We start from the raw sequence: 22,806 nt of genomic DNA on the forward strand, positions 1-22,806 counted from the left end.
CTGATATTTTTCTCTCACAGGCTTTAAAATTCTATCCTTATTCTGTATGCTAGGCATTTTCATTATAATGTGCCTTTGTGTGGGTCTCTTGTAATTTGTACATTTGGTGTCCTATAAACCTCTTGTATTTGATTTTCCACTTCATTCTTTAGATTTGGGAAATTTTCTGATATTATTTCACTGAAAATATTGTGCATTCCTTTGGTTTGTATGTCTGCGCCTTCATCTATCCCAATAAATCTTAAATTTGGTCTTTTCATGTTATCCCATAATTCTTGGAAGTTCTGTTCATGTTTTCTTAACATCTTCTCTCCATGGTCAAGTCTATTTTCAAAATTCTATGTTTTGTATTCATTGCCTATAGTTCTGTCTTCCAAGTGGTCTAGTCTGTTGGTGATGCTTTCTATTGAATTCTTAATTTAGTTTATTATTTACTTCATTTTGAGGATTTCTGCTTGTTTTTTTTTCATTATCTCTGCCTCTTTATTGAAATAACCTTTCATTTCCTATATTTTCTCTCTGATTTCATTCCTTATACCATCCTTTACTTTGCAGATCAGTTTAACTATGGACATTCTAAACTCCTTCTCTGACATTTCTTCTACCTTGGTATTGATTAATTCTGTTACTGGAGTATCTTAGTTTGCTTGGGATGATTTTTTCCCTTGCTTTTTCATATTGTTTGTGTGTCTACCCATCTAACAGTATGGATCTGAGGCAGTAGAGTTTCTACCCTGTGGACTGAAAGTTTCCAGTATCTCATTGTTTAGGGGGAGACAAATAATAACAATAACCAAAGCAAGCAATATATAGCATTAAACCAAATAGTTCCTACTATGATGTCTACAATGTTAATTATCACAATAAACAGAAACAATAAGATCAGTTGTTGCCTATAATAAAAACAGAAAATTTACAAAAGTGTTTACAATTTCAAATGGTGGACAGGGAGAGAACAGAAGTGATGTAGGATATGATGATTATGAGGAGGAGGAAAGAGGACAGAAGTAAAAGATTAAAGGAAGAGAGAAAGTGAGAAAAATAGAGATTTGCTGTTAGTGGAAGAAAAGAGAATCAAGGGAAACAGGTAGGAAAAAATATATGAAGTAAAAATTAAAAATAAAAATAAAAAACAAAACTATACTAATCAAACATCTTAGTTCACAAAAAAGTAATCTGTGAAAAAAAGCTGGCTTAAAAATGCTAGAATTGAGAAAAAATATGAAAATGTACAAATGTCCATGACCTTCAATGTCACAATTAAACAGAGAAAAAGAGTAAAAAAAATGAAAAGAAAAAAAATGTTGATGAAAAGTTAAAGAATTATTTCCATTGGAATTCAAAATATTCTCTGCTTCTCTTTTCAGCAGTTTTAGGTGGGGTCTTCTGGAGAGTGATGCTCCACCCTCTGGATTACTGGAGTGAGAGGTAATCCCGTACTTAGAATTCCTGGAGGCAGGGTTTAGGTTTATGTGGGGTCCAGGCTCTTCTCTGAATGCCAATTGGTCTAGAGATTTGAAATCAGCACACCTCCAGGGCCCAGTACTTGCTGGTCCATGTTGGAAGACTCTACCCCAGGGATCTGCTCTGGGTTCCACTTCTGTGGTGGGGAACTAATTCTAAGTCTCCTACATCACCTGCAGACCCCATGTTTCTTGGTCTTGGGTTCAATCTCCAAACAAATTTTCTCCTGACTGCTTTTAATAAAGCTGTATAGTTTTACACAACTGTATAGATTAACAGCATAGCAGTTGCTATTCCATGACATCTTCAATAACATTTTTATAGTTTAATGTATTTTAATAGCAAATTTACAGGAACAGCACAGAAGACAGAGAACATTAAAAACATGTACTTGCATATAGGACAACCCAGAAAAGTATAGCAAATGCTACAAACACCATTTAGTTGCCATCAATAAGAAATTTACTTGTTTAAAAAAATCCAAATGCTGGCATTGTCCAGGAAAATTTAAGTTTTATTTATAATTGTTATAAAGTTGAACTGTTGAAACTTCTTCACTGAAATGTTCTGACTTGCATTAATGCTTTACATCCCAACATTTATATTAAAAACCCACACACTAATGAAAATGGAAAAATGGCCAATACCTGATTTCTGTCCCCTATTTTTCCATTTGCAATCATATATTTAGGTACCTTTTGACCCCATGGAAAAAATATCTAACATTCAGAACTACTGATAACAGGAAGAAGAGAAAAAAATGTTTTTTGAGAATGAAATGTTTTCCATCATTGTGAATTCTTTTTTTTTAGAATTTTAATATTTATTTTTTAGTTTTTTTGGCGGACACAACATCTTTGTTTGTATGTGGTGCTGAGGATGGAACCAGGGCTGCACGCATGCCAGGCAAGCGCGCTACCGCTTAAGCCACATCCCCAGCTCCCATCATTGTGAATGTTCTCCACATATGTGGTGTGCTAGTTGGACGTCTTTTGGCATAATTGTTACACCTTTGACATGGATAGCACACATGGATAGCCTTCAAAAGACCAACCAGATAGGCCTCACTTGCCTCCTGCAAAGCACCAATAGCTGTACTCTGGAAGTGCAGATGTGTTTTTGAAGTTCTGAGCAATTTCTTGCACCAGATGCTGAAAGGGTAGTTTGTAAATCACAAGTTCAGTGGACTTTTGATAACATCTAATTTCATAGAGTGCCACAGTACCAGGTCCATAATGATGAGTTTTCCTCACCCCTTCAGTAGAGGGTGCACTCTTGCAAGTGGCTTTTGTAGCCAATTGTTTCCTGGGTGCTTTACCACCAGTCTGCTTTGCAGGCAGTCTGCTTTGTACAAGCCATGGTATAAAGACATCCTTACTCACCCCTCTTGTCCTTTGGCTGGAGCTCTGCAAGCTAGAGGCAGTGCTGGCTTAGAGAATGATGGCAGCATGGCAGCAGCTACCCTCAATAACTTTTGAAATCACAGATTTAAATTTTAACATGTTCTTGTATTTTAACATGCTTAAACGATATTTTCCTTTAAAATGTCATATCAAATATATTTAACATATTGAAAACATCTAAAAGCTCCTTTCTTTTGGACATCAACTTTTAAAAAACAGGAGCAACTTTTTTTTAAAAAAAATACGTTTTTTTAGTTGTAGATAGACACACTACCTTTATTTTATTTTTATGTGGTGCTGAGGATCCAACCCAGTGCCTTCCACATGGGAGATGAGTACTGTACCACTGAGCTACAACCCCAGCCTCAGGAACAACTTTTTGAAAAACAATTTACAAATTATACAAAAGGGGATGCATATATAATACTTTAGAAGATACTGGTTTTAGCCACTTTCAAGTTTACAAAAAGGTGATGGAAGCAGCAGTTACTAATAAAATGTCAATCAAAAAAAGTACATGCTACTGCTGCCAATGTCATATACACATAGAAAATGTTCATTTTCTTATTTCGTTTTTATCTTATTTTTCCATATTTTTATTGCTTAATTACAATTAGACATAAGAGTGACATTGTTACATATGTGTACACATGCACATGGTATAACAATATAATTAGGCCAATATCATTCTCCATTATTTCCCTTTTAACCACTATCTCCTTTATCCTTCCTTGTTCTTGCCCAGCAAGTAGACAATACATGTTAGCAGGCCAGTTTTCTTGTAACAAGTCAAGAAACATGAGGACAAACAGTAAACTAAGTGGCTAAATAGTAACAATCTGGATCTCCTTATTAGGTGAGTTAACTAAACATCTTGTTTCCTTAGGCCTTTGTGAGTTAGCTTCCTATTATTTGCAGCTGAAAATATTCCTTATATAGATTGAGATTCATCAGAACTTGACTTTAATTCTAATGTGACCTGTACAGATGTATACTGTATTTCTGTATACCAGCAAAAAGACATTTAGAAAATGAAATTAGAATATTTTACACTTAGTGCCTTGATCTTGATCTCTAACCACCATTCCCACTAAAATGGAACCAGAGGTTTTTAGGGAAATGTCTGATTCTGAGTCTAGGGAGTGGAAGAATACATGATGATCATGGCCTATATTATGGTGCTAAAAAGCAAGGAAGCACTTAAAGACTAATGAGGTCTGTCTAAAGGATGTAGGAGGCATCATTAAAGGCCTTCACTGGCCACATTTGAGATCATCTGGATGCCAAACAATAATGTCTGCAGGGGCTGGGGTTGTGGCTTAGTGGTAGAGCACTTGCCTAGCATGTGCAAGGCCCTGAGTTCGATCCTCAGCACCACATATAAATAAATAAATAAAGGTATTGTGTCCAACTATAACTAACACATAAATATTAAAAAAAAATAATGTCTGCAATTTATTGTAACATGTCAGATAAATAAAAGTTCATTAATTCAAAGTGATACTTCAAAAACCATAAGAACACAAAAGAGGAAAAATTGAAAGGGAAAAAGGAGCAAGTTCTTTGTCTTATTGTTTTAGAATGGGCTCCAAGTTAACAGACCCTAAGATGGAGAGTTGCATACAGAGAGAGGGGTTATTTGGGAAAAGATCTATGAAAATGACATCTATAAGAGTGTGAGGAAGACAGGATTGTACAGAGGGAGAAGCTTGCCCATGGCACAGCTACAACTCTGGCCTGAGATACTCCTACAGGGAGTTCTGGAGCTGAGATGGCCCTTCACAGTAGTCTCAAATTGAGGAGAGTGGATTGCATCCTTGGCTTCCTACATCGGATACTCATTGACTTACTTGTTCTCTGAGAGGTGGGAGGGATAGACAACCTTGAAGAGGCAGTTCCATGTAGCTGAGGGCAAGTCCCAATGAAGGGCATAGCTGTAAGACCAGTATCTGATTTTTCTAGAAGCCTGGTGATGGTGTGTTGATCCTGAGTAGGAGATCTGAGCTAAGAACCACAGTATTTGCTGTAGCAATTATTTATAGAAGAATGCCACCTAATAAGCATAGAAAGAATGACATAATTAGTAAATCTCTATTTTTGCAAGACTCAGTATAATAATTGATTCAGGCAGGGACCTTAGGTGATGTTAAAAGCATTCAATGAAAAGTTGTTTTTAAATAGAACACTAACATAGAACCAAAATATCATTCCACAGATTACTTGCTAATTAGAAAATTTAACATCATTAAAGTAGATTATTACCTTTGAAGCATTCTTGGCCATTATTAAGGGTGTGTGTGTGTGTGTGTGTGTGTGTGTGTGTGTGTGTTGCTAGAGGTTGAATCCAGAGTCTTTTATACATGCCAGGCAAGTGCTATACCACTGAGCTACATCTCTAGCCCCAAGTATTCTTGTTAAAAATCCTTAACCTTAGCCAGGCTGGTAGCACAATCCTGTAATCCCAATGGCTTAGGAGGCTGAGGCAGGAAGATCACAAGTTCAAAGCCAGCCTCAGCAACTTAGTGAAGCCCTAAGAAACTCAGTGAAACTCTGTCTCAAAATAAAACCTGAAAAGGACTAGGAATATGGCTCAGTGGTTAAGTGCCCCTGAGATCAAACCCTGGTCCCCCCCCCCCTAAAAAAATGCTTAACCTAAAACTAATCAAACCCCTTGACTTAATTTAAAGTCTACAGAAAATACAGTATATAAATGAAAAGTTAGATGACATTATGAAGAAACAATCAAATTATACAGAATGTGAGGCATTCTATAAGCCAACTCTTAACAAAATTGGACTGACAGGTTGGGGTGAGGTAATGATGGCAGCATAGTCTTTCATTTCCCTAAAGAATATCTTAAAAACAGAAACAAAAGGGAAAAAAAGAACAAGAAATGAAAATTAAAAAATAACAGACTGCAGTTTGAACAAAATGAAGTGATAAGCATCCCCAGGAACCCCAGCATGCAACCAAACCATTAATAACTGCAAGACCTTTGTGAATCCTATGCAGGTTCAGCAGCAATAGAAGAGGGTATAGCTCTGTAGTATATTTAAGGTGTGGTAGTGTGATGCCTCCTGCTTCACTCTTCTTGCTGAGAATTGCTTGGCTATTCTGGGTCTCTTAGTTTTCCAGATGAATTTCATGACTGCCTTTTCTATTTCTATAATGAATGTTGTTGGGATTTTAATTGGAATTGCATTAAATCTGTATAACACTTTTGGTAGTATGGCCATTTTGACAATATTAATTCTTCCTATCCAAGAACATTTCACAATAGCTAAATTGTGGAAACAAACTAGATGCCCTTCAATAGATGAATGGATAAAGAAACTGTGGTATATATACACAATGGAATATTACTCAGCATCAAAATAAAACCTGAAAAGGACTAGGAATATGAGAATAAAATTATGGTATTTGCAGGTAAATGGATGGAGTTGGAGAATATCATGCTAAGTGAAGTAAACCAATACCCCCAAACCAAAGGCCTAATGTTCTCTCTAATGAGCGGATGCTGATCCATAATGGGGGGAGAGGGCAATCCAAAGGGAAGAGGAGAGGAGAAGGGACATGGGGGCAGGAAAGATGGTGGAATGAGACTGACATCATTACCCTAGTTACATGTGTGATTGTACAAATGGTGCAGCTCTACATTGTGTACAACCAGAGAAATGAAAAGTTGTGCTACATTTGTGTCCAATTACATGAAATGCATTCTGCTGTCATGTATAACTAATTAGAAAAAAATTTAAAAAGTTAAAAAAATAAAAAATAATTAAAAAAACCAAAAGAGTACTAGAGGAAATATAGAAGAATTCTCATGGTCCTAAGAGCTCAACAACACTGCATGTTACAAACACTCCTTAGTTTAATTACTTGTCACTTCAGATTCTACTATAGGAGTTATCCCCAGCTCCAATCTTCCACCTGAAAGGCTATCCACTTGGGTAAAGATCCTTCACAATCTTTCCAGCTGGCTGTCTTCTGTGGCATTTCCCTGGCCCCTGGGAAAACCCACACACACCCACCCCACCAAACTTTGGATGTGTTCTGTCTAGAATGCTGCTCTCTTTCCTCACCCTGCCATGTGAGATTACTATACCAGTGTCCTCTCTACAGGTTCATCCAGGTAGGAGTAGTCATCAGTCTTTCTCCTTACCTACATCCTAAAACCCTGAGATACATGTCAGGTTTTATCAGAATTATCTCAAGTTGTATCCCAGAGACAGGATTGAGTAGTTTGTGCTTCTACAGCTCAGCAGATGTCAATCTCCCCATGTGAAAAGCCACCTCTATTATTCTAAGTTATCAATCTAAGCTATCTCATAGCTTCAGGTAGTTGTGGTGAGGTCTATAGGAAAGTATTGTTTTTAAATATTGTTTAGTAGATGGACACAATATCTTTATTTTATTTATTTAGTTTTATGTCATGTTGAGGTGCCTCACATATGCTAGGCAAGCACTCTACCACTGAGCTACAACCCAGCCCACAAAGTATTCTTTTTAAAAAAAAATTTTTTAGTTGTAGATGGACTCAATGTCTTTATTTTATTTATTTATTTTTATGTGGTGCTAAGGATTGAACCCAGTGCCTCACATGTGCTAGGCAAGGGCTCTGACACTGAGCTACAACCCCAGCCCCCACAAAGTTTATTCTTTAGTGCAAATTTTTCTTTCAAAAAATACTTTGTTAAAAAAAAGAATGTTCAATCCAGTCTCACATTGGATGATGGGCTAATAATCCAAGGACTTGTTGGCAACCTCAGAGTTACATTTTCCAGAATATGTAATGATACTACATGAGGACATGAAAGTGCCTGGAGTAAATGGGAATACAAATATAATATTGGTACCTTTCTTGTTTTAGCCTTGTACTTTCTTTGGGATTGGGTTGCCAGTAGTTTGTAAAGCCAAAGTAATCTCATTCTTTGTAGACAAATATATTTTTCTAGGAATTATTAAAGTTCCTCATACTAAAAGGAAATGACACTAGATGGTAACTCTGATTCACTCAAAGAAACAAAAAGCTTCAGAAAAGGTAAATATGCGAAATAAACATGTTTTTGGCAGTGCTAGGGATTGAACCCAGGTCTTCCCAAATGCTTGGCAAGTACTTTACCACCAAGCTATATCTCAACCCATTTTATTTTTATTTTGAAGCAGAGTCTTGCTAAGTTTTCTAGGCTAGCCTCAAACTTGTGATCCTCAGTGTCCTGAGTAGCTGGTGCTTGGCAAGTACTTTACCACCAAGCTATATCTCAACCCATTTTATTTTTATTTTGAAGCAGAGTCTTGCTAAGTTTTCTAGGCTAGCCTCAAACTTGTGATCCTCAGTGTCCTGAGTAGCTGGGGTTACAGTATATGCCATCCTACCTAGCTGTATCAGAACATTTAAAAATATGTTCTTAACAGATTTAAAATACATGATTGCATAAAATGAAAATTTTATAGCTCTTTTATGCTGATAGCATATAAATTTGTAATATATGTGAAAATATTACCATGAGGGGGGAATAAATACATATTAGTGCAATTTTTTATATTTTACCAGATAAGTTAGTATTAATATGAAATAGTGACAAGTGAATTTAGAGACAGTATAATCTTTAAAGCAACAACTAAGAAAATACATTTTTAAAATATATCAAAACAATTCAAACAATGGATTTTAAAGACAATGTAGATAAAAATGGACACATTGCTAGAAATCACAAATTACCGAAACCAATTCAAGTAGAAATAGAGAATCTAAAGAGACATATAATAAAATAGCCTAGATGAAAAAAAACAAAGTTGATGGACTTTTATTTCCTGATTTCAAAAATTACTATAAAGCTACAGTAATCAAGAGAGCCCGGCGTGGTGGTGCACACCTGTAATCCCAGCGGCTCTGGAGGCTGAGGCAGGAGGATCGTGAGTTTAAAGCCAGCCTCAGCAACTTAGTGAGGCCCTAAGCAACTCAGTGAGACCCTGTCTGTAACTAAAATACAAAATAGGGCTGGGGATGTGGCTCAGTGGTCAAGTGCCCCTGAGTTCAATCCCTAGTACCAAAAATTTAAAAAAAGAGCATTGTTCAAAGGATACAAAATTTCAATTGGATAAGAGGAATAGAGATTTATTGTATAGCATAGTGATGATAGTTAATAATAATATATAGTTTATTTGAAAATTGCTCAGAAATTAGATTTTTAAATGTTCTAACCACAAATAAATGATAGGTATATAAGGTAATACATATGTTAATTAGCTTGATTTAACCATTCCACACTGTATATATACTTCAAGATGACATGTTGTGCACCATGAATACATATAATTTTTATTTGTCAAATAAAAAGTAAACTTTAAAAAGTTTTTAAAACTCCAACAAAAAGACAATATGATAGGGCTGGGGATGTGGCCCAAGTGGTAGCGTGCTCGCCTGGCATGCGTGCGGCACTGGGTTCTATCCTCAGCACCATACAAAAATAAAGATGTTATGTCCCCCGAAAACTAATAAATAAATAAATAAATATTAAAAACCTCTCTCTCTCTCTCTCTCTCTCTCTCTCTCTAAAACAGACAATATGATATTATCATGGGGATAGATGATGGTATAGAACTGAGATGGTATAGTTCAGAAATAAATTGTCAAGTTTATGGTCAACTGATTTTTGACAAAAGTGCTAAGACAATTTAATAGGAAATGGATAGTCTTTTCAATAATGGTACTGGGTCAATTGGATATCCACATGCAAAAGGATGAATTTATACTTTAACTTTACAATATACACAAATTTCACTCAAAAGTTGCTACATTTTTAAAGAAAAACAGGAGAGAATCTTGGTGACCTTGGGTGAGGCAAAAATCTCTTAAATATATTGCCAAACACACAATACATGAAAGAATAAATTGAGGGCTGGGGATGTGGCATGAGCGGGGCACTGGGTTCGATCCTCGGCACCATATAAAAATAAAATAAAGATGATGTGTCCACCGAAAACTAAAAAATAAATATTAAAAAATTCTCTCTCTCTCTCTCTCTCTCTCTCTCTCTCTCTTTAAAAAAAGAACAAATTGATAAGTAGAACATAAAAATTATAAAACTTTGTGTCTCAAAGGACTCTCAAGAAAATAAGGTCAGTTGCAGTGGTATGCACCTATAATCCCATCTACTCAGGAGGCTGAGTCAGGAGGTTCACAAACTGCAGGTCAGCCTTGGTAATTTGGTAATTTAACATGACTCTGTCTCAAAATTTTTAAAAATTTAAAAAGAGCTGGGGATATAGCTCAGTGGTAGAGTTTGCCTAGCATGGGCGAGGCCCTGTGTTCAATCTCTAATACCTAAAAAAAGAGAAAAAGAGAGAGAAAGAAAATGAAAATATAATCCACAGACCAGAAAAAATATTTGCAAATTATATTACTAGTAAAGGATCTCTGTCTAGAATGTACAAAAAAGTCTTATAACTCAATAATAAGAAGACAAGCAACTCAAATAATGGGCAGAAGTTTACATATTTCCCAAAAAGTTATATGAATGAACATCAAGCACATGGAAAATTGCTTGACATCATTAATCTTTTTTAAATATTTATTTTTTAGTTGTTGTTGGACACAATAAAATATCTTTATTTTATTTATTTATTTTTATGTGGTGCTGAGGATCGAACCCAGGGCCTCGCACATGCTAAGAGGGTACTCTACCACTGAGCCACAACTCCAGCACTGACATCATTAATCTTTGGGGAAAGGCAAATAAAAACCACAATGAGACACTATTTCATACCCATTAGAATGTAGGTAAGGATGTAGAGAAACTGGATTCTTTGCACATTTTGGATGAGAATGTAAAATGTAATAGCCACTTTGGAAAAACTCCTTGGCAATTTCTTTTTAAGAATTCACTTTAAAATCTTGCAATTTTGTAGATATCTCCTCAAGAGAAATGAAATCATAATATGCAAAAATATGTACACCAACATTCATGGAAATATTTTAAGTAATCGTCCAAAAGTGGAAAGAATCCAAATGTCCATCAACATGATAATGGAGAAACAAAATATGTTATATCCATACAATGGAATATCACTCAATAGAAAATTATTCAGTAATAAAGAAATGAAGAACTTCAAAAATATTATATGAAGGGAAAGAAGTCAGAAGCGAAGGACCACATATTGTATGAATCCATTTATATGACATAATAGCCAAAATAGGGAAATCTACAGGGACAGAGAGCAAGTTAATGGCTGTGTAAGTGGTAGGAGTATCAATTGAAAATGTCATACAGGATCCTTTTGGAATGATGGAAATTCTTAAAATGATATTCTTAAACTGGATTGTATTGATTAGGTCCCAACTCTATAAATTTATGAAAAATTATGAAATTGTACACTCAGAATGCTTAAATTTTGCAGCATATAAATTATTAATCAACAAATCTGTTTTTAAAAAGAGGAAGCATGGTTCTTACTTGGTGCAAGGTGCCTAGTATTTAACAGAGGAGGCAGACATACCTGAAAACAAATGTAATATTTTGAACTAATTTTATTTGTATGTGTATATTCAAAGTGCTATTATTTTTTCTTCCTCATTACATTTCATTCCTGATCTCAAAATCCAAAATTCTTAGAAAAGGTGGCATCCTGAACTACTATGCTCTCATGAAGTCTTCCTTTCTCCCAGCTGTACCACTCATTCTAAAGAATTAAAGTCATCATACTATAGTGATACATGTACATCCGTGTTTATTAGCAGCACAATTCACAATAGCCAAACAATGGAAGGAGTGTAGGTGTCTGTCAGTGGATGAATGGATAAAGAAAATGTGGTATATATACACAATGGAGTTTTATTCAGCCATAAAGAAGAATGAGATTGTGCCATTTGCAGGAAAATGCATGAAACTAGAGACCATTTTATGCTAAGTAGAATAAGCCAAACTCAGAAGGTCATGGGTCCTATATTTTCTCTCACATGAAAGGAAGCTAGAGAAGAAAAGAAAAAGCAAGGTATGATGGGGGATCTCATGAAAATCAAAGGGAGATCAGTAGAGTAAAGGGACCCAAGGCAGGAGAGAGGGGAGGAAAAGAGGAACTATTGAGGGATGATAATTGGCCAAATTATATTGCTATATTGGATGCATGTATGAATATATAACAGTAAATCCCACCATTTATGTACAACCATAATGCACCAAGAAACATAAGGAAAAAGTCTGTGTGTGTGTGTGTGTAAAATAGTGTAAGAAAAGATAAAGTTGGAAAGACTAGAAGTAGTTCTTGCTTTTGAGTATTTTATATGCAGGTATATTAATAACAAAACTTCCTATCATTCTTTCTTTTTTTTTAATCTCTTTCTCTGTCCCTAGTTTTTTACCTTGAGGTGGAATATGCTGAAGTCATTGGCTTGACTAAAAGTTTCTAGGTGAAGTCTGGCACAATTTCTAGGTCGGTCAGATTAATTGCTGGGTAGAAATTTCCTAGAATAGAAGGAATTGGTGTGGTAAAACAAATGAATATTTCAAGAAAAAATGAAACAAATGTGGGGGGGAAATTTGATTTGGTAGTTGATTACTTATGCATGGAAAAAGACAAATGTATTTGTCTGGCTAAGTTTATTCTGTGACAGATTTTTAAGGGGTGTGTGTAGGATGGAGAGGAGAGTTGAAGACCTAAAAAAATACCCCAATTGAAATTTGGTTGAAATTCTTTTCAGTTTTCACAGTGACTAAAATTGCTTCCAGAATTTGTTTACTGAGTTCATGAAAATGAACTGCTTTAATAGTTTGGACATTACAGAAAATGTTAAAGAGCCAGAATAAGGTCTTCAATTCAAAAAGAATAAACCAGGATTTACCACTGGGATCTTCTAGGCTGTATTGGAAAGATTTTTTTCTAATTTTATTATAGAATTTCCCTAGGGACACGGAAAAGGAAAAACCTCTTAGAGAAGGCTGTAGCTTTATTCATCAAAATTCTTAATTTCACGCTTCTGATGGTGTACTTCCATGTAATAGCAGAAAGCAATTGATATATATGGCCACTTGGGGGCAGCAGATACCTGATTTTCCTAAACTGTCTCTCAGAACTATACTAAATGGAGAACTTCCACTTGATTCTCTTTGGTTTAAATGTCTTCCAGACTGCCCAACTGGAAGAAATGACTATCCTTAAAATATCAGCACCAGAAATTTCACATGCTCATCAGTGGTTGGTAAGATCTTGCTGCTTTTTTTTTTTTTTTTTTTTTTTTTTTTTGGTGCTGGGGATGGAACCCAGGGATTCCTGCATGCTAGGCAAGTGCTTTACCACTGAGCAATACCCCCAGCCCTCAAAACCTTGCGTTTTGCCCTTCTGATGGCTAGCTTCTCAGAGGTCATTGAGGGTCCAGAACTGTTTCTTAGTTATCGGGTGGCATTTAGTGAGAGGTCAATAAATGTGAATTGTCCTTGGTGTTCTCAAAACGCAGCTGCTCCAAATCACTAAAGCACAATCTCTTATATAGATCACCTCATCCAGTGGGGGCTGCATCTCTTTAACTAAGGGTGCTCACACTGTCCAGCAGAACTGCACATTTTCTACAGTTCTACCCTCATGAATCTAGATATGATTCAGTACCCAGCATTTCACAGTGCCTTGTGATTTGATAATTCTGGAAAAAGCATATTTGATACACACTGTGTGTGACGCAGGGGGGCAGGGTACTGGAGATTGAATCCAGGGTGCTCTGCCACTGAGCCACATCCCCAGCCCTTTTTATTTTTTATTTTGAGATAGGGTCTCTCTAAGATTCCCAGGTTGGCTTCAAAATCATGATATTCCTGCCTCAGCCTCCCCAGTAGCTGGGATTATAGGTGTGCAGCGCTGAGCCTGGCTCACAGTCATTTTTCCCCCCTACATGATGCTGGGGCAGGAACTCCAGTTGGATGGTTGGGAGTGAAAGATGAGGTGTCAGGGGCAAGGTTGGCATCCTATGGATAGCACTCCCCAGTAGTCCAAGTTCGGGGCCTCACAAATGAGATGAGACACTTGTGCCAGCACTAGCTGCTGCCTGGTCCTTTAATTAACATCCCCCATTTATTTCAGTGGGGTTTTGTTTTGCTTTGTTTTGGTGTTGTACTGGGAATGGAACCCAAAGCCTTCAGCCTGCAAAGAAGCACACTACCACTGAACTACACTCGCAACTCTGTCTCAATGTATTTTTATTTCTTTATTTTAATTTTTTAGTTGTTGATAGACCTTTATTTATTTATTTTTTATTTATATGTGGTGCTGAGAATCGAACCCAGTGCCTTACACATGCTAGGCAAGTGCGCTACCACTGAGCCCCAGCCCCAGCCCCTCAATGTATTTTAAATACCTACTCTTCCTTGGGTGTACCTCATACATGATCTCATTTAATGTTTTGCTGTGTAGCAAAGCTGTTTCCTTCATTTGTTTTCATATGCTTGTCCCTCTGCCTGAAATACTCTTTTATTCTTTTCCATCTAATTTCCCCTAATATAATTCCTATTTGTCTTTACAATCCAGCTCAAGACATGGCCTTTGAATATACCACAGTAAATCTCTACATCATGTACAACCACAAGAATGGGATCCTAATTAGAATAAGTTATATTCCATGTATGTATAATATGTCATATACATGACTCTAGAGTCATATATATCTAAACAGAACAAATGAAAAAAAAACATGACCTGTTCTGGAAACCCCAGTACAATGTAGATAAAGCTCCAATGGACTCCCATAGCAGCCAGTCTTAATCCTCAACACAGGATCAGAGTCTTGTTCATTTTCTCCTTTGAGATCATAAACTCCCTGAGGTCAGAGCCCTGCCTCACTTGATTTTGCATCCCCAGAGTCTAGGAGTTTCTGGTACATTAGAGCTGTAGCATAAATGTTTGTGGAATGAGTAAATGGATTAATCCATTTATCACTGAATGAGATATTTCTCTTCCCTTTCTTTCCCCAGTTAAAATGCTTTGATATAATTTTTTCAAACTCTTCTTAGGAAATTATTTTAAAAATAAGCAGTCAGCTTCTACCTCCTACACAAGGAACATCATAGAATACCAATGAACCATCATTTACAAGTGAGACTTGCTGAGGGAGGAAGTTTGTAGTGTGAATCTCTGTCAAAATCTTAGGCACTGTGGGGTCCAATGGGGATATGGTCCAGCTCCAGGCATGCAGCTCTGAGAGACCCTACATCAACAGCCAATGTTGTGGCATAAAGGTGAATAGCTTCCAGAAGCTTCTCAGTGTGGTAAGGATGCTATTCAATTCCCACAGGATCCCTGAATGACAAGGAGGAGAAATGGAGAATTTCTTTCCTTGCCCTCTCTTCTTTCTCCTCTCTTATCCCTCCTTCCTTCCTCCCCTCTCACTTTTTCTCCCCCTCCCCCTATTCTTCTTACAGTTGGAGAGACAGAACACAGAGAAAGTTTAAGTGAATTGCCTTGCATCACTTAAAAAGAACAGTCAAGCCAGGAATCAGCCTGGTGCTCATTCCACAAAGTTGTACTTCCTGTAACTTAAACAGGTCTGTGTTTTAATGAATCCGTGGCATATGGTCCATAATAATCAAAGCACCTGGCATTTCCTGGAATTTATGATCTAGTGGGGAATAGGTGGTTTTCTACTTTTAAATGAATTCTCACATGCCTGATTTTGGAATAAAGAAACCTGACATAAGTGAAGATGGTTTCTGGAATGAATAATGCTTTTTTTTATTTAGTCATTTTTTTCTATCTCTACCCATATATTTTCTTTCTGCCCTCAAACCTATGTTTACCCATGAACTATCTTCATCACATCTTCTCTGACATTTTTAAGAATGAATGGCAACAGAGTGTTTAAAGTCTGTATCATGGGGGAAGAAAATTATTTTGTTTGCTGTCTTCTCTGTAAACATAAAAGTTCACAGTCCATCATCCTTCATCCTTGGTGACTCACAGTTGTTGGATGCTTATCTGTAGACAAAGAACTCTCCTTCTGGCTTGGATTTGTGTCTCTGATCTCCAAAAAGCCTTGTTGAACCAGGTAGTAGTGAAAGTCTATGAGTTTAGAAGTGGCTTGACAATGTGTTCTTTGGCAAAGCCTTCCAGAACCGCCTTGAGTATGCAAGTGGTAGCTGATGACGTGAGGAGCTATTTGGTCCCACTTTCTGAGAAAGTTGCCATTAAGTATTTGTTGTGGGCACTTAATACTCAGTAAAGGTTATATCAATTGATGGCTGTGATCTTAAGTAAATACCTATGCCACCAATATTGATTTTTGTGTTATATTCCTAAAGTGAATTGAAATTCTCCCCAAACTGGACCTTTTCTTCTCTAAAAAATCTCTGGTTGTGGTGAATGGTGGTAATTTTTTAAAGACTCTAAATTGAATTTCTCAGAAGTTCCCTCCACTTTTTTTTTTTAGTTATCAATAGACCTTTATTTATTTATATGTGGTGCTGAGAATTGAACCCAGTGCCTCACACATGCTAGGCAAGTGCTCTATCACTGAGCCACAACCACAGCCCCAGAAATGCATTTTAAAGGAGTTTTCTCCATGGTTTTTTTTTTTCCTAATATCTTATTGTGCAGTTCTTGCTGGCTTACAAGAACTCTTTAAAATGGAATCCCTGAATATTTCTGTGAAATGCATTCTTTTCTGAGACAGATTGTCATGGGAGCTATTTAGCACCTACATCATTCTGTGTGAGAGCTGAATGATACACTTTTCTAAGCATATTCTTAACTCAAGCAACAAAAGACTTCAAGTTATTTCCAGACCCAGGCAATATCAGGGGACTATATGTCTTCAGAATCTTCTTTTGCACTGTACCCCTGTAGATGCGCCATTGGAAATTCTACAGTGAGTTCTCAGCATGCTGAAGCCACTGGCATGATCCTGGCTTCAGTACCCAGGAAGGACCCTCTCTCTGGATTGAAGTTACCCCTGTGATGCACCTGGATTAAAATATTTGAAATTCCTGGGCTGGAGATGAGGCTCAGTGGTAGAGCACTTGCCTGGCATGTGTGAGGCACTGGATTCGATACTCAGCATGACATATAAAAAATAAATAAAATAAAGGTCCATTGACAACTAAAATATATATATATTTTAAAAATCTTTTAAAATATATTTGAAATTCCTAAGCTAATATAATAATGAGAAAACTTCTAGGTTTCAAAGATCCCAGTTCAAATCTAAACAGTAGGAAAACTTGGAAGTAAGTCTTGGGGATTCAGAATTCATTACAGATGTGCAAGTCTTGGGGAGCATAGGTGGCTCACAAAGCTTTCTTCTTGTTTTTAATATTTATTTTTTAGTTGCAGTTGGACACAATACCTTTATTTGATTTATTTTTATATGGTGCTGAGGATCAAACCCAGGGCCTTGCATGTGCCAGGCAAGTGTTCTACCACTGAGCCACAATCCCAGCCTGCCTTCTTTTTCTAAAAATACTTTTTAGTTGTAGAAGGACACAATTTATTTATTTATTTATTTTTAGAGGATCGAACTCAGTACCTCACACATGTGAGGCAAGAGCTCTACCACTGAGCCATAGCCCCAGCCCCAAAGCTCTCCTCTTATTGAGACACAGGCTTGGAGAAGAGCAGCATTTTCCCAGGAGCTCAACTGGGGCAGGTACACAGTATCTACACTGGATCTTGGGAGTGTTTGATGGGGCAAGAGCATTCCCATGGTAATTCCCTGAGGTTAACTAGCTGTGACAGGGGAAACCGATAGCTGCATGATTCATAAATGTGTGTAACTAAACCATCCCAGGGTAGGCTCATGGGTCACATAGAGACCATGTCTGAGGTCAGGTTTCAGGCTGTTGCATGTACTGTCTTCTAAGCAGAAGGCAAGAGAAGCAGTAAGTGTCAACTTGAATAATGCCCTTATGCTTGTTTCCACACCAGTTAGGAAGCAGATTTGTAGGGACATAACATAAAGAGGAGGTGCCCCCCCACACCTGCTGTCACATGAAAATGAATTAGAGGAGAAACAGAAAGCATGTGATTTTACTTTAACTTGACTGAATGTAGCCTGGCATCTTTTAATTTATCTTGATCATATAGGGGTTCTCAGATTCACAATCCAGTTACCAGGTATATGAATTGATTATTTTAAGACTTCAGTGATGGATGGAAACATTCCATGGTTCATTGTGGGAAGAATATAGAAGTGAAAACAATGACCCATGGTGTAAGGCCATAGGCACGTCAACATCAGAATCTGTACCAATTAAAATAACTTCCTCTTGAATCTCAGATTACCTTGGGAAAGTGTATGATTTTCTGAACCAGCATTTCAAAACATTTAAGCTTCCGTAATGACTGCTTGATTTAATTCCAAATGCATTACCTCCTACAGATAAAACGCAAGAGCAGGAATTGACTTTGTAAATAGTGTCGGTCAAATGAGGCCCAGAGACTTGTCCAAACGAATAAGTGGCAAACCCAAGACTAGACTATTGGAATGTGGGTCTTTGTCTTCTGAGCAAGTTTTACCCACTTTGGCCACACAAACAGTGTTAAATTTTGAGGTGATATATTTATCAAATGAGTTCTATGTTAGAGTCATTTGGTTTAATGTTTTTCTCCTTTTCTTCCCAATACTGGTATAACAAAGAAATGTTGCAATTCCATTTTCTGCCCTGTTATTTACATGAAGCACATATGAAATTAAAGAAGTTGCTTTTATGTGGCTTTTACATTGGTAGGTTTAGAAATCTTAGAAGAATAGACATGTTTATAAATGTTCATGGTTTTTTTAGTTAATCTAGTTTTATTATAAGAAACTACTATTCAAGCCAGTAGTCAAAAAAGCTTGCTTTCCTATAGCATGGTCTTAGAATAAATTGAAACCAGATTGAGGCTACTTATGAACTCAAGTTCAAGAGGCATTGATGATGTAATCTTAACACATTTCTGTTCTGAAGAACAGTTAAGTTAGTGAATCATTTACCTTTAAACAGATTCCATTAAGAATGACACATTTCCGTTGGGCATAATGGAAAAATGCCTATAATCCCAGTGGCTGAGGAGGCTGAGACAGGAGGATCACAAATTCAAAGCCAGCCTAAGCAATAGTGAAGTGCTAAGTAACTCAGTGAGACCCTGTCTCTAATAAAATACAAAATAGGGCTGGGATGTGGCTCAGTGGTTAAACACCTCTGGGTTCAATTCCTGATACAAAAAAAAGAAAAGAAAAGAAAAAGAAAAGGAGAAACAAGAATGATAGTTCCCAGCCTGATGACACATGCCTGTAATCCCAGTGACATGGGAGACTGAAGCAGGAGAATCAAGTTTGAGGCCAGCCTATCAATTTAGGGAGACCCTTAGCAACTTACCAAAACCTATCTCAATTGGGGATTGGGGTATAGCTTACTTGGTAGAGTGCTTACCTTGCATGCACAAGGCCCTGGGTTCAATCCCTAGCACCAAAACCTATCTCAAAATAAAAAATAAAAAGAATAATGGCTATATCTCTGTGATAAAACACACCCCTTGGTTCAATCTCCAGTATTAAAAAATTCATTTCTTAAGACTGTTTAATCCAGCATAATTTTTGCCCTTTATCTTCAACTAGTCTTAATACTAGTGGAGTATCCAGCTGGGGTCCAGATTTTCCTGAACAAAGAATTGAGCAAGACACAAAGAAGAAGCCGGCAGAACATAGATTTATTGAAAGTGAAAGTGAGAATAACATTCTGTAAAGTAGAGCAGAGTGGGCTGAGCAAAGGAGTGGCTCCAGGCCCTGCTGTCTGGGTGAATCTGGTCTTACATGCTGAGCTGAGCCACTTGTCCCCTCTCTGCATGGACCTGATTGAATATCTTGCTTCATTTATTCCCATTAGGTACTTTATTTCTGTCTAATTAGAATACAGAACCTGTGGCAGGAGTTGCCATGGATGATAAGCACTCAGTGGCAGAAGTTGTCATGGTAATAGGACTTATTGTAAACAGGAACGTGATGACTCATGCATCTTGTTCTCCAGTCAGCATTTTATTTGTACCCTGACTTTGCCATCTTGATGCCCCTAAACTACCTTAGTCTCACAATTGATAGGGAAAGATCCTGTTTTATAATATGTGACAATTCCTTTTATTCATTTCATTTACTTTCAGATTTTAATTTCTAGTCATAATGTGATACTTTTGCTTATATAGAAATTATGGAATAGCTTCTATCCTTTCTTATAGAATAGAAATCCTACTAATTTTCTATGACTGTTTTCAAATACTAGTTCCTTTTTAAAAATTGTTTTTGTAGTTGTAGATGGACAGAATGCCTTTATTTGTTAATTTTTATATGGTGCTGAGGATCAAACCCAGTGCCTCACGCATGCTAGGCAAGCGCTTTGCCACTGAACTACAGCCCTAGCCCTATTAGTTCTTTTTTTACTGTATTATTGATTTTAATCTCTCCATAGATACCAAAATAAATTCTTTCTTTTACAGTATTCTGAAAGTTATTTTGTTATACAGCTTTCCTAGCAACTGGTTAAATGTGCTTTCTATGTTAATTTCTTTGTTGTTCATCTACTATGTGCCAGGCATTGTCTAGGCCCTGGGATAGAACAGTAAACAAAATAGACAAAGTCAGGTGGTGGCACACGCCTGTAACCCCAGCAGCTGGGGAGGTTGAGGCAGGAAGATCCAGAGTTCAAAGCCAGCCTCAGCAACAGTGAGGCACTAAGCAACTCAGTGAGACCCTGTCTCTAAATAAAAGACAAAATAGGGCTGGGGATATGGCTCAGTGGTTGAGTGCACCTGAATTCAATCCCTGATACCCGCCCCCCCCCAAAAAAAATAGACAAAGTCTTCAGTCTCATGGACTGAAGTGGATGTATATCAGACAACAAATAAATATTGGGAGGGGGCAAAGCAAGGTAAAGGAGTTAGAGAGTACCAGGGAAAGGTAAATTACTGTTTTTTTTAATTTCATTTTTTGGTACTAAGGATTGAATCCAGGGATGTTTAATCACTAAGCCACATCCCCAGCCCTTTTTATTTCTTATTTGAGACAGTGTCTCACTAAGTTGCTGAAGCTGGTTTTGAAGTTGTGATCCTCGTGCCTCAGCCTCCAGAGCTTCTGAGATTACAGGCATGCACCACTGCACCTGGCTAAGTTGCTATTTTTTTTTTTTTATTGTGTGGTTGAAAAATGCCTCCCCGGAAAAGTGACATTTGAGAAGAAATCTTAAGGAACAGAGGGACTGAGCTTGGCAAGTATTTGGGGGAAAAACATTCCAAGTAGAGACAATAACAAGTACAAAGGCCCAGAGCAGGATGATACTTGGCATGCTTTTTTATAAATATTTTTTTTTTAGTTATAGATGGACACAGTATCTTTATTTTTTTATTTTTTTATGTGATGCTGAGGATCAAACCCAGTGTCTCACACATGCAAGGTAAGCGCTCAACCATTGAGCTAAAACCCCAGTCCCGATACTTGGCATGCTTGAGCAAGGAGGACAGTGATGTGGAACAAGTGAGGGAGAAAGCAGAGGGGATAAGATTGGGCGATGGAAAGGACTTGGATTTTTATTTTGAGTGGAATGTGAAGTCACTGAAAGATATTGAACAGAGGAGTGACAGGGGTGCAGAATAGTCTGTGAGTGGGTGAAGGGAGGAGATAATGGTGGTTTACACTGGGAAGTGGGAAGAAGTGGTTATATTCTGGATATAATTTGAAGGTAAAGCAGAATTGGACATGGGTTTATGTATCAGAAGTCAAGTATGACTCCAATGTTTCTACCCTGTGAAGCTGGAAGAATGGAGTTGCTGGGTACCAAGGTGGAGAAGATGGTGCCAGGAGCAGGTGAAGAGTTTTGTTTTTTGGACTTATTAATTTGTTTTTACTTTAAAAACAATTCTTGCTGGGGATATAGCTCAGTTGGTAGAGAGCTTGCCTTGCATGCACAAGGCCCTGGGTTCAATCCCCAGCACCACACACACACACACACACACACACACACACACAAAATGCTTTGTTCTAAAAACCATTCTTAATTAAACTATAGCATTCTAACAGACAAGTGCTCATTAAAAGTTCACAAAGTGGCTTTGCCTATTACCTATCTAGACAGAAATAAAACACTGTTCTGATTTGAATGTGCTCACCAAAATCCATGTTGAAATTCAATATCCATTATGAAGTATTAAAAAGTGGAGCCAGGGCTCAGGGGCATCTTGCCTAGCATAGATGAAGCACTGGGTTCTATCCTCAGCACCACATAAAAATAAACAAATAAGATAAAAGTTATTGTGTCCATCTACAACTAAAAAGAAAAAAAAATTTAAAAGTATGACCAGGTAGGATCTTTAAGAGGAGATTAGGTCATGAGGGCAGAGCCCTCCTTAATCCATTCAGGGATTAATGAACTAGTGGATTAATTGATTATATCTAAAGTAAGTTTATTATAAAATTCAGTTGGAGTTTGTCTCTTGTGTGTGCTTTCTAACCATGCGATGTCCTGTGCTGCCTTGGGACTCTGCAGAGTCCCCACCAGAAAGAAGGTCTTCAGCAGATACAGCCTCTTGATCATGGACCTCCCAGACTCTAGAACTGTTATCTGAATAAAACTTTATTCTTTATAAATTTCCCAATTTGTGGTGTCCAGTTATACCAATAGAAAACAGATCAGGACACTCTAACAAAAAATGAGGTAGAGATTTCAAGTAGGTCTTTGGACATACAAGTTTATAGTTAGGAAAGATAGAAAGCTGAGTTTTGTCAGCATATAGGTAACAGTTAAAGCCATGAAATGAGATGAAATTACCTCAAAATTGAGTGTGGAAGCTGGACTTGGTGGCATATGCCTGTAATCCCAGCAACTCAGGAGGCTGAGGCAGGAGTATAGCAAGTTTGAGGCCAGCTCAGCAACTTAGTGAGGCTCTCAACAATTTAGCAAGACCCTGTCTCAGAATAAAAAATAAAAAGGGCTGGGTA

At 37.2% G+C, this 22,806-nt stretch overlaps 1 pseudogene; it reads right to left on the reverse strand.

The window, feature by feature from the left end:
- Positions 1–2,409: 2,409 nt before the first annotated feature.
- Positions 2,410–2,823, reverse strand: LOC113199726 (histone H3.3C-like; annotated as a pseudogene).
- Positions 2,824–22,806: the final 19,983 nt, after the last annotated feature.

Source organism: Urocitellus parryii, chromosome X, assembly GCF_045843805.1.
Source record: "Urocitellus parryii isolate mUroPar1 chromosome X, mUroPar1.hap1, whole genome shotgun sequence".
In the NCBI taxonomy this organism is placed as follows: Eukaryota; Metazoa; Chordata; class Mammalia; order Rodentia; family Sciuridae; genus Urocitellus; species Urocitellus parryii.